We start from the raw sequence: 13,486 nt of genomic DNA on the forward strand, positions 1-13,486 counted from the left end.
TCAATGTGTGGTGGGTGCCCTGGTGGTCCTGACGGCATCCCTGGTGGTCCAGTGTGGGTATCCGCGGGGGGGATGGATGGACCCCCTCTATCAGGAGAGCTGCCGATCGGCTCTCCTCTACTCGCATCTATCAGACGCGAGTAAGGAAAAGATGATAAACGGCACTTACTGTTTACACTGTGATGAGCCGTGAGTGGTAAACAGCCTCCATCAGACGGACACGCCACACCACTGATCACCACTCTGCGAGCCCACATGGGCACGCGCCTGCTGGACGTCATATGATGCCCAGTCAGGAAAACTGAACCACTGCCCGGTCATCATTTTGCGATAGGCTGGGCGGGAAGTGGTTCATTTTTCACATGGATCAAAAACTTTAAAAACTTCAAAAACTTTAAAAACCGCTCAAAAACGTTGCTCGACATTCATCAGCATGGGAGCGTTTTTACAGCTGAAAAACATCTCTCAGAACCCACTAGTTTTGTTTTTAACTGCTCAAAAAGGGCACTGCCCAAAACTGCTGATAACAGCCTATGTGTGCATGGACACAAAGGATAATATGGAAAGTTTAATGACTGTAGAAAAAACATTTTACAGCTGCTGTAAAAATCCCCCCCCCCCCCCCCCCACATGTTAATATAAAGAATGGCCTGACTTCTCTTTATTGTGAGTGTCTTAAGAGAAATACTTTAGGTCTCTGATTTTTGCAACACTACTGCAAAATAATGAATGGGATTGCAGACATAGAAAAACTACTAGAATGCCTAAGATGAGGCCTAGAATTGTGTGCCTGCTCCTTTTAGTAAAATGCTTAGTGAATCTCCCTCACTATAATTTCCCGATCTCTTTCCTTTGAAATAAAAAAGGTTGCGTTATATGCAGCTCTCTCCAGAGTCACTAATAGGAAAGCCATTGTCATCATACAGAACTTCTATTTACCAAATTACTGATCTCTGCAAGCACCACTCCAGATGAATGAAGCCTATACTGGAGGTCCTTATTATAATACGTACATGTTCTCCTGTGATGACACAGAATATCTGTACTGGTGACTGCCATGGTAATTCACCTTCTGGAGCAGAAGTACTTTCCTTCATGAGTAATACATTATAATTCCTATTAGACACATGAATAAAAATCTTCCATGAAAACAGGAGTGTTTAAGTACCGCATCCTAGATGTGGGCAGTGTGCGCCAAAGAAATTAAAATACCCAGATAGTAAATAAATAAAAAAACTGAATCTATACATATTAAACCAGAATTTAAAGTGGACCTTCAGTAATTTTTCCAACATTTCATCTATTAAATCTTCTGCCCTTGTTGTTTTAGCTTTAGATAAATAATTTTTTTTTCTGCCAGTAAATACCTTATATAGCCCACTTCCTGTTTCTTGCCTGGTCATTAGCCTAGGCTTATGACATCAAGCACAGCCGCTCTCACTCTCGAGAGAGTTTGGAAGGGAGGGGGGATGCCTCATAAAGTGGGCTGATGAGAGATGCAGGGCTGTAAAGCTGGAGGTGTGCCTCTGTGAGTCTATGTAAATCCAGGAAGTGAACAGGCAGCAGCTTCAGCTGCCCACAGTTAAAATGGCTGCAGCCAGACTTAGTGAAGGGAGATTTCTTAAGCATATTTAGTACAGAATCACAATATATATACAATAATATACAAAGTGGTGGGAGGGAAGCTTGAGAATGGCAAAGGTGTTTTTATTACAAATTATGTGAGCAGACTGCAGATCCTCTTCAACTCCCAGTAGGGAGTTAGTTCCACTACTCCTCCCCAAGCAGAATTGTAGGAATTTTTTTTTTTTTTTTACTTTTTAGCCCCCCCACCCCCGCTGCCATTCCAATCTTGGCCAGAATGATATTTACCTGGACCTGAAACCTCCTGGTATACTACAGGTAAGTAGTGCTAAAGCATTGGGGGGGAGTTGAGCATCGCTCTAATTTTATAACTGGTGAAATCAATAAATATGGGCTAAAATATAATCTAGTCTTACTTTGACCCATGAAAAGAGTTGAATAATTTAGCACATACCTTAAACACAGTGCTTTTACATGTCATACTGGTCAATACTAGATCCCAGCTAGGTACAAAGTAAAGCAGTCATCTGCTAGCATCATCCTCCTGGGATCCCATATTCATCCATGTGTTTGCACTAAAAAGTGATGATAGCATTTAGCAGGTGCTTAGGCTTCATTCTCTTCTACAGCCTGTCTACCTTTCATTCCTTATTGATTCTTTGCTAGTACACTTCAACAGTTTTGGGCAGTAATTGAGTACCTTTCACTAGTGATAATAGAATCTGCGTTTCAGTGAATCAGCTACTGCAAAAGGTGTCAAAACAAATCACGTTGGTCCAAGTAGATTAGTAAGGATGAGCTCAGGAATGTTCACACAGCCCACGTGTAGAGCCCGCCAGGAAGTCGGCACTGTGCTGCACTAATCACAGGCAGTGAGACATTTCCCGATCTCTGCAGCGTGCATTGGGACAATGTCTCACTGCCTCTGATTAGTGCAGCGCCGAACACGCTGGAACTCATCCTTATTGATTGGTAATCTGTTTATTTTAAATGGCTGCCCAACGCACCGCAACAGACCAAAAGTCGTAAATAAAGCATTTTCTGCAGTGCACCACATTAGTGTGCTGCACATACAAACACAGGAAAGGTGTGTTGAAGTGCCTTCAGAATGATTGCCCCCACGTTACACCAATGTGTGTTACTACATTGAAATTGTACATTCTATTTCACCAACCTGTAACAAATATGCAGATCAGGAGTTGTGATTTGCCAATTGCTTGCTTCAGGATCAATAGTGTAGATAGTCTGGCATATTTAGAAGGAGATTGACATAGGTTTCCCTGCCTCCTCTTTAACATGCACACATTAAAAATCAATTTACAGTATTGCACAAGAGTACACCGCTCACATTTTTGTAAATATTTTATTATATCTTTTAATGTGACAACACTGAAGAAATTACACTTTGCTACAATGTAAAGTAGTGAGTGTACAGCTTGTATAACAGTTTAAATTTACTGTCCCTTCAAAATAACTCAACACAGCCATTAATGTCTAAACTGCTAGCAACAAGAGTACACCCCTAAGTGAAAATGTCCAAATTGGACCCAATTAGCCATTTTCCCTCCCCGGTGTCATATAACTTGTTAGTGTTACAAGGTCTCAGGTGTGAATGGGGAGCAGGTGTGTTAAATTAGGTGTTATCGCCCTTACCTCTCTCATACTGGTCATTGGAAGTTCAACATGGCACCTCATGGCTAACTCTCTGAGGATCTGAAAAAAAGAACTGTTGCTCTACATAAAAATGGCCTAGGCTATAAGAAGATTGCCAAGACCCTGACAATGAGCTGCAGCATGGTGGCCACGGCCATACAGCGGCTTAACAGGACTCAGCCTCATATCCAGAGGTTGTCTTTGGGAAATAGACATATGAGTGCTGCCAGCATTGCTATAGAGGTTGAAGGGGTGGGGGGTCAGCCTGTCAGTGCTCAGATCATATGCTGCACATTGCATCAAATTGGTCTGCATGGCTGTCATTCTAGAAGGAAGCCTCTTCTAAAGATGATGAACAAGAAAGGCTGCAAACAGTTTGCTGATGACAAGCAGACTAAGGACATGGATTGCTGCAACCATGGCCTGTGGTCTGATGAGACCAAGATAAATGTATTTGGTTCAGATGGTGTCAAGCGTGTGTGGTGACAACCAGTTGAGGAGTGCAAAGACAAGTGTGTTTTGCCTACAGTCAAGCATGGTGGTGGGAGTGTCGACATCTGGGGCTGCATGAATGCTGCCGTCACTGGGGAGCTACAGTTCATTGAGGGAACCATGAATGCCAACATGTACTGACATACTGAAGCAGAGCATGAACATCTCCCCTCAGAGACTGGGCCGCAGGGCAGTATTCCAACATGATAACCACGCTCCAAGATGACCACTGCCTTGCTAAAGAAGCTGAGGGCAAAGGTGATGGACTGGCCAAGCTTGTCTCCAGACCTAAACGCTATTGAGCATCTGTGGGGGATCCTCAAACAAAAGGTGGAGGAGCTCAAGGTCTCTAACATCCACCAGCTCCGTGATGTTGTCATGGAGGAGTGGAAGAGGACTCCAGTGGAAACCTGTGAAGCTCTGGTGAACTCCATGCCCAAGAGGGTTAAAGCAGTGCTGGAAAATAGTGGTGGCCACATAAAATATTGACACTTTGGGCCCAATTTGGACATTTTCACTTAGGGGTGTACTCACATTAATGGCTGTGTGCTGAGTTATTTTGAGGGGACAACAAGTGTACACTGTTATACAAGCTGTACACTGACTACTTTACATTGTAGCAAAGTGTAATTTATTCAGTGTTATCAAATAAAAATATAATACAATATTTGCAAGAATGTGAGAGGTGTACTCACTTTTGTGAGATACTGTACATGCATAAATCCCATATCAAAATGGTCATCTGTAAAATATAAGCTTTAAGGGCTAATTTTTCATTAGACACGAACTATCGCAATGCCATTGTATGAATTGTGCTCGGTGCATCTACACTTTTTGCTCCCAGCGCACACCACTGTGTGATCAGTGTGGCTTGCTGGTGTGAAAGAGCCCTAAAGCTGAATTTCAGGCAAAAGCCTGAACACAGATAAAATACAACTGCCAAAGTATTTGCAATTTTGTCCATCCAATCCTAAGCATTACACAGCACAGCTCTGTTTTGCAGGGCAGGAGACCTGAGTTTGCTGCAATTAAAGCAGAGCCAAACCCATCAATTGAACTATCTCTCAAAATAGTTAGGCCTCATTTACATGAACATACATATTTGTACATCCCTATGAAGGGCTGTCTTTTCCCACACACAGTGCACAGGTGTTCTGTGCATCACCATGCAGACAATCCCATTTATGTCTATTAGGATGCAGCAGCTGAACGGACACAGATGCTGGTCGCAATTTGACAGCCGTGCAAGTGAGAGTCCCCGGAAGCAGACAGTGTGCATTTGGGGACACACAGACATCTGTGCAGCCATGAAAATGGGTTCAGCATCTATGCCTAAGCAGTCACTGCGGTCCAAAAGTCTTGAATGGTATTGCCTGCACCCAGATGCACAGAACACCTGGGTACTCTGTGTGGGAAAAGACAGCCCTTCACAGGGATGTACAAATAAGTATGCCTTGTGTAAATAAAGCCTTGGCATGTTGTGAATAAAGAACTGTCACAGTTGCTTGTACTGTAAACTGAACTATCAAGCCATCAAATGGCTGGTGTTTTAACTGATCCCACGTGCAGTGCCATGGTAACTAAGGATGAAACAGAGGCCAAGATGGCAGCCTTCTTTGGCAGCCTTCCTTGTTCTGCTTTAAGGAATACTACCTTTGACTGAATAGTGAAAGCAGAAACAGTAGAAGAGTTCACGTCTCTACCAGTTAATCCTGCTCTCTCTCTCTCTCTCTCTCTCTCTCTCTCTCTCTCTCTATATATATAGGGATGGGGGCACATGAATCCATGAGCTCCATTTAACCACTTGCTGACCAGCTGCCGTCATTATACAGCGGCAGGTGGCTCCTTTAGGCCGGGTTCACACTATAGCGATGCGGGAACGCCGCGAATCCGCGGCGTTTACCCGCATCGCACACCTCCCGCCGGCAGTTCCCACTGCCCTATGCGGACGGCTGGGAGTGTCAATGTTATGTTAATGACACCCCCAGATCCGTCGGCATATCGCAGTACGATCTGCCGACTCGCACAGGAATCGGGTCGCATGGTGTGAACCCCCATGCGATCCGATTCTGTTGCGGACCCAAAAAAGGGTCCCGTGCGAGTTTGCTGCGGGAGCGCTGCGAATTCAGCCATACTATCTGTATGGCTGAACTCGCATCGCTACGGAGATCGGATGTGATTTGCTGTGCGAATCACATCCGGATCTCCCCCCGCAGCGGTGTGAACCGGGCCTTAAAGAGCTGTAGCAGGCACGCACGCCGACTGTACAACGGGGGACCTGATGCGCATGGCCAGCAGTGGGAACCAGAGCTAGAATGGGGATCTGTCAATGTAAACAGACAGATCTCCATTCTGACAGGGGAGTTAGAGAGAGAGAGAGAGAGAGAGAGAGATCTGCTGTTCCTAGTTATCAGGATCAACAATCTCTCTCCTTCTCCAGTCAGCCCAGCCCCCAGTTAGAAACACCTCTCAGGGAACACACTTAACCCTTTGATTGCCCCTAGTGTTAACCCCTTCCCTTCTTCTGCCAGTGATATTTATACAGTAATCAGTGGCTTTTTTTTTTAAGCTCTGATCGCTGTATATATGTGTAGGGTCCCAAAAAGTGTCAAAAGTGCCCGATCTGTCCGGTGCAATGTCACAAAAATCGCTGATCATCGCCATTACTAGTAAAAATGTATAAATAAATAATAAAATGTAGACGCTATAACTTTTACACAAACCAATCAATATAAGCTTATTGCAATTTTTTTAAACAAAAATATGTAGAATACATATTGGCCTAAACTGATGAAAAAACTTTTTTTTTTTTTAAATTTCTTCAAAACTGTCGCTCTTTTTTTGTTTATAGCGCAAAAAAAAAAAAAAAAAAATGTAGAGGTGATCAAATACCACCCAAAGAAAGCTATATTTTTGTGAGAAAAAAAGGACATGTTTGGGTACAACATCACATGACTACACATTTGTCAGTTATAGCGACGCAGTGCCGTATCACAAAAAATGGCCTGGTCATTGGGGGTAAATCCTTCCGGTCCTGGTGGTTAAAGCCCCAAACAAACCCCTATTTCTGTGCTCTACTCCTATCAGCACGTTCTTTATATGGCAACACCTCCTTGTTGCAATTCTCCCCCCTTTCTGAATTCTACTGTACAGGGACTGCGAGAAGCTCAGGTATAAGAATTTCCTGCATTTGTAAAAAAAAAAAAAAAAAAAAAAAAAAATACATTAAAGACATGTTAAGGATTACAGAACTAAACTCCTTTGTGTCATTTATATCTGCCAGATGTTTAGCTATAGAAAAGTACTGTACTTTTTATGTTCAATACATCAATCCACAAATGTGAACATTTTAGGGGTCAGTGATAATTTTATGACTTTTGGTTGTTTCGTTAAATCAATTTCATCTCCTAGTCTGCTTAGTGTTCTTTGATACACAGCGTGACCCACATTGCTAATGCCCTGACATCCTTCTACAGAACTGGCTGATACAAGCACTGCCTGTAGTCTTCAGACAATGCAAATCACCCATTACTGTATTTCAGTGTTGGGGGCCACAAAGTCAGGTTATAGGCCACAGTCACAGAAAAATAAAAATCCAATTTTCCTTCTAGCCAAACAGAGCACTTGTCACTTGTACAAGCACCAAAGAGAGTCATGAAAAACAGTGTAGTATTAGAATGTGCTGAGTACCATTTTCTCGCAACCTTTCCCATTTCAAATATAAACCCAACATTTCCTTTCAAAGTTGACCTTTACAATAGTAGTATTTTATTTCCTTCTGCCCTGAGTGAGTTGCTTCCTTCAAATGGAAAAGATGCCAGAACATCAGCTTTGAGAGGTCTGTACTTATAACACAATGGTGCAGTAGCAACATAGCTATGCTTTTCATTACAAAAGGCATACATCTTAAAGCAAACCACTGCTGAAAATGTACTGTACTGTCCTTAGTGAACTGAAGATGGACTAAAACGTTCAAGCAGAAAATTTAAGGAACCTGACATTGCTAAACTCTCCTTATGAAAATGCTAGCTGCCTGGTATCATGTGGTTTCCAAAAATAATTTCTCAGTCACTGACCCAGAAGAAGTATACAGGACCAGGATTCTGACTTGCCTCTTACCAAGTTAGCTGCATGTTTGTTCTGGACAAGTGATTAAAATTTTTGTTTTCTCTTGCTTAGCCCCATCCACGCTAATTAGTGGATGAAGGAATCTCCAATAGTGGCTAGTGTATTCAAGTTGCCTGAATACCCAGTGACTGAATCTTACAGGATGCAATCACCTTTTAGCTGACAATTTTCTTTCATTCTATGAAATATATGTTAGTCAAGTTGGATGGTGCCGACAGAGCCACCCATAGCTCGGATTTTGGCCAATTCCGCAGAATTGGAATATGACCAACTTAGGCATTTATTGTGATCAGAGAAAGCCAGGCAGCTTAAATTTACAGTAGGGTACACAATGGAAGTGTTTATGCATTCTCAATGCTGATCACTCTGACTCCTTGGTATTGCATTGCTAATGAGCTGGAAGATCGTGTACTCAAACATATAAGGATCATTCTTGATAAATATATATTCATCCTTGGAGAGTATTCCTCTATCACATGCTCCCTTCAAAATCCTTCTTAGTTCCTCTACATATTTAAAGGTTGGGTCTTTTACTAGCACTTCATAATTGGCTTCATTACTTAGAATGTCATAGCACATTTTAGGGTAGAAAGGTCTCTCCATTAGGACAATATTGCCCCCCTTGTCCGTTGGCTTTATCACCAGTGACTTCTAATTTTGTAATTCTTCCTGCACTTTCCATTCAGCAAACGACAAATTAAAGGATTTTTGCCTCCCTCCTCTCTTTTACAATAGGGATAATAGATCCCATTCCACCAACTTAATACCTGGATGTGGCTTCCCTGTGGGAATGGTGGAGTATAAATACTACTTGGTTTAAACTAGGAAAAGGGACCTGAAACATCACTGCTGCCTCCCTCACTTTCCCTTTGTAGTTACTCTAGTAATCATAGTGCCTCAATATCCTTTGCAGTCATATCATCAATTTGATGTATAGGCTTTAACTTGTATTCTTTTAGGTGCTGGATGGGCCTGCCAGGCAAAGCAAATATTTGGCTGGCAGAGAATATAATGGGGTCCACTACACAAAATCACTGATGGAGCTGTTCCTTAATTTGTAGTACTGAAATAAACTCCATACGGTACTCACAGGAAAGAGAAAGGCGTCACTGTAAGACAGTTAAATGTCAACAGTTTGTATATGTCTATAGGCCAATAATGCAGCCACTCTTGGATCAGATTGATGACCAAGCTGTATTGCTTAACTTCAGTAGAGAAAAGCAAGGTCACAAACCTGGATATTACTGTGTGGCAAGGGCACTAGATCACCAAACTAACTGACTATAATGCTTTGGTGGGTAAAAGAGTTCATGTAGGTGTAAGTATTTTAAATGTGTTAACTTTTTACCTGGAATTCAGTTTTACCTGTTACGGATTCTGGACAGCTCAGACAGCTTAAACTCCATCTCCCCAATCCTTAAGGCTGCATTCAAACACGAGCATATCTTTTTTAGGCGTTTTTCCGGGTGTATTTGCTGAGTTTTTGCAGCATTTTTGTACAGGCGTTTTCAAGGTTAAAAAGGTCACCAATATAAAAGCAGTAACACGCCTGTAATCTGCCAAAAAATACTCATGTACTTTCTTGAGCTACAGGCGTTTTGCTTCAGGCAACAGAACGCTCAGATGTTTACAGGTGCTATTGAAATGAAAGGGATTTTGCTTGTTGGGCGTTTTGGAACTTTTGAGATGAGCGATTTACGAGCTGAAAATGCTCAGGTGAGAATGCAGACTAAGAGCATAATTAAAATAGTGCTGGCCACATAAGGTCAATATTTACCGTGTATAGTAAAGGTGGGTGTGCCATGGACAATATTTGGGCAGCCTAAGTTGGCAGCTAATGACTAGTTTAATATATAGAAATCATCCAACATGCTATTTAAAAGTATTATCAGATATAAAAAGTTGCAAATAATCAAACCACAAGAAAAAAAAAAAAAAACACAACACATTCCTTTCAACACCAACTGTTAATGTATGAACATATAAAACAATGAGTAAAATTAGCTAAAACTGAAGCAAATATCTGATGCAGCTGTGCATGGCAACCAATTAGCTTCTTTCATTCTCAAAGCTTAACTAAGCAAACTAAGGCTAGAAAATGATTGGTAATGTTATTATGCAATTACTCCAGATTTAAACTATGTGTTTAAATTATGTGTTTTTGAATTTTTTTTTTACAATAGCTATATACAGACAGGTAGACACATATTGCTTACTGATGTTATTACTGATGTAGCGCCCTCTACGTTTGGTAGGTGCTTAATGGTCTTTTTTCTGACAGTGTAGGATATAGAGACAGGCAAATTTAGCCAGGGCTGTCTCCCTTTACTAGGCCTGGTTGTTTATTCTGGGTTGGGAGTGTCAGAATAGAAGGGGGTGTGGCCGCCTACACTTGGGATTCCTGCCACTCAGGTCTCAGCCCATCCTCTCTTTTCAGCACAATCCACTGTCAAGCAGAGAAGGTAGCCCAAATGCTACCTTCTCTGCTCGACAGTGGATTGTGCTGAAAAGAGAGGATGGGCTGAGACCTGAGTGGCAGGAATCCCATGTGAGAGAATTGACCAATAGTTACAATAGTCACATTCTCTGGGGTTGGTTGGAGAAGTTAGAGGTTAGAGGTACGAGGCTTAAGGCCTGGGAGTTCAGAGATCCCAGAGCCTGATAGCCAGAGGCGATTCCAGGGAGGCCAAAAGTCTGGCCCCTGGAGACAAAGTCAGCATGTAGCACTGGAGGAATACCGGACATCCCATGCAAGGGATGTGCAGGGCAGCGTGGGAGGAGGAGGAAATAGGAGCAAAGCGGAGGAAGAAGACTGGGTAATAGACTTTCTGTGAGTAGAACATGAACTGTTGATTGAGAGAGAGCAACGGAGTGCAAACCCAGTGAAGCTAATTAGGAACTTCATATTGTGTATCCAAGGACAACAGTATCGAACACCTTCCAAGACTGAGGGAAGTTTAACGATACAAGTCATGGAAATAGGCAGCATGGCCTGTGACTCTGAGTTCAACACCCACAGCGTTATTCAGAGTAATGCTTATCTGTCCAAATTGGGAGTGTTTAGCATCAGAGAGAAGTGGAACCAGGAAAGGATCGCTATAAGGAATTTAATTAACAAAGCCACGGCTACAGATTAATACCCTTTAACCTAAAAATGGGGTTGAATGGGGCATCTCACCTACCCTACTGAATAGCCCACAAATTTATACCCAAAATAAAGTTATAAATCTGACTGTTTGGCGCCATGTAATTGCATGGGGAATCGGAAGCGGAGCAGTCTGGCAAAGGTAATGAACAAACTCCGCAACCCCCATGGGGGTACCGCTACACTTAGAATTACTAGCACTTCCCTGATTTATTTTTCAGCTGCAAAAATCTAAAGTATAAAACACACTGCGAATGACAATATACAAATGCTAACTTTTACGGAGACCTGGATTTTCCATCAAGAATAGGAAATTTAGATGTGCGGCCAAACAAAGAGAATGTGACTTTATAAGACAAACATGCGGGAAAACATCCTCTGCAGATATGGAGAATGTACGGTGGTGAGCAAATGCCTGCCAAACTGATCATTCGCGTCTTTATAAATATGTTCCAGCCTGTCAGGATGCCGAATACTGTCAGGAAAATTCTAAGCTTCTCCCTATAAGCACAAACTGTTCTCTTATATAATGCGCGCCCGTTTATCTCTGCAAGTAACACAAACAGATGCTGGTATCACCTTGAGGTCAGTATAATCCTGAAAAAAAAATGGCCAGGCTGCCTTTATTTATACTAAACTCATGGATAACAAAAGAGTGTGGTGGCTTCAGAATCAGCCAATCAGAGACTTTATTCATTCAAAAGAACCAATAACACACATGTATATATACAAATAGAAATGCAGTAGTGACTTGTGCAAAACCACGTGGCAAGCACATCGTTCTGTACACGATCGTGTGCACATTCCCACTGCTACAATTGATACGACCCATATTAAATTATGTCTCAGTGGGGCATAACTCTGTATGGTTATACTATGGTTCCCAAGTATGCAAATGTGCCTACTTAGGAGTTTAAATGTGATCGCCATGGAGTGGCCAGTTCCCTGGTGAGGCATAAACAAATATCCTTAAAAGTGCAAACAGATCCGCCGTGTCCACAGGAAGATTTCTGCATCCAATGGTCTTCCACCAGCGTCTGTATGTGCGAGTACCCTCGCATGAGCTTATTATATCAAAACAGACACTGGGGGGCATCTGACAACATACATTAATAAAAATTTCCACAATACATACTTCTGAGCATGAAAAAAAAAAAAAAATTAAAAGATTATTAATGATTTAAACAGTTATTTGTTTAATAAACATCTTGTGTTTAATTAGACAAGAATTATTTCTGAATAAATGCTGCCAAGACTCCTTCATAATTTTAAATACCTTTTACCCTACCAGGCCATGTAATATTTATTAGACTTATTTAATGGATTTGCCCAGATCATCATGGTAAACAACTATTTCACTTTAGTCTAAATTAAGCACTTGAATGATAATCTGTTTTTAATATCGTCCCAATATGGTGAGAGCGACCTTGCCGTGTGGAGTGCCAAAGGAAGCGGAGAAATCTTGTTGAGAAAATGATAGAAATCTTCATATTGAATGTGAAATGCTGTCAAACAGATTCCTTAACCCTGTGTCAGTGAGGAAATGGAATTAGCTCAAAGGCCAACCCAGAGATGTTGTCTTGCTTGTGCTATAAATAGAAATCCATAGAAGGCAGCTTTGTCTGTTAATGATCACATGAAGATGGTGGGAATTGTCAGAAAATGGGAGTTTGGGTTGTAATTATTATGTGGACAGTTCAATATTGCAGAGAGCTGCAGCTGTTCCACTCCAATTAGGGTTGCTCATTTTTTTCTTTTGCATTATTTAGTTATCTGATTAGTATTTCCACAATCTGATGGCTTGTGAAAGCAACTTCAAATCAGATTTTATTTTTACTCTGGAATGAGATATAAGAAAAGCAACAGTCCTGCAAAATATTACAATAGGCGAATCTTATCATTTGTAGAATACTTTCTAACTGTATTTATATTCGCAGTTAAGTTGCAGTATATGATGCTGCCGAACAGGAAGCAGAGCAGTCTGCCTACTATTGAATTGTATTACAAGTTTTGTTCAAAGTAACGCACGTGTCATATATTAAAGCGGTTTAGCCTCTTCATACAGAAAAATTTCAGTAAGGGCAAGTCAACATTATCACATTGCAAAATGCACACATTACCACAACGCACACTGAGCACGCATATGGAGCAGTAACCATTTTACCTGTATTAGGAGACTTATTGTGGTAACTCCGCACACACAATGCACAATTAAACCTGTTGTGGTGCCTGATTATCAAAACAAATCTGAAAGATTTTGAATATACTTTTCACAGGAAACTGGCTCTAGCCACCTCTGTAGATTGCTTTTTTTTTTTTAAATATTATAAATATTAATGACCAGGATTTTTTTTGTAAGAATTAACACAGTAGATTATCGATCTAAGGAGTATCCGATTGCCTTAGGGAACCATTTCCCTATAATGCCGTGTACACCCGACGGACTTTCGGCAGAGTTCCAACAGACTTTCCGAATGAACGGAC

The 13,486-nt window shown here is 41.5% G+C and overlaps 1 protein-coding gene across 3 annotated transcripts in view; it reads right to left on the reverse strand.

Moving 5' to 3' along the window:
• Positions 1-13,486, reverse strand: part of DTNBP1 (dystrobrevin binding protein 1) — a 229,747-nt gene that overhangs the window by 35,954 nt on the left and 180,307 nt on the right. The window lies entirely within an intron of this gene.

The sequence above is a fragment of the Lithobates pipiens genome, unplaced genomic scaffold (genome assembly GCF_037356315.1).
Source record: "Lithobates pipiens isolate NorthernLeopardFrog02 unplaced genomic scaffold, aLitPip1_a1.2 Scaffold_19, whole genome shotgun sequence".
Taxonomy (NCBI): domain Eukaryota; kingdom Metazoa; phylum Chordata; class Amphibia; order Anura; family Ranidae; genus Lithobates; species Lithobates pipiens.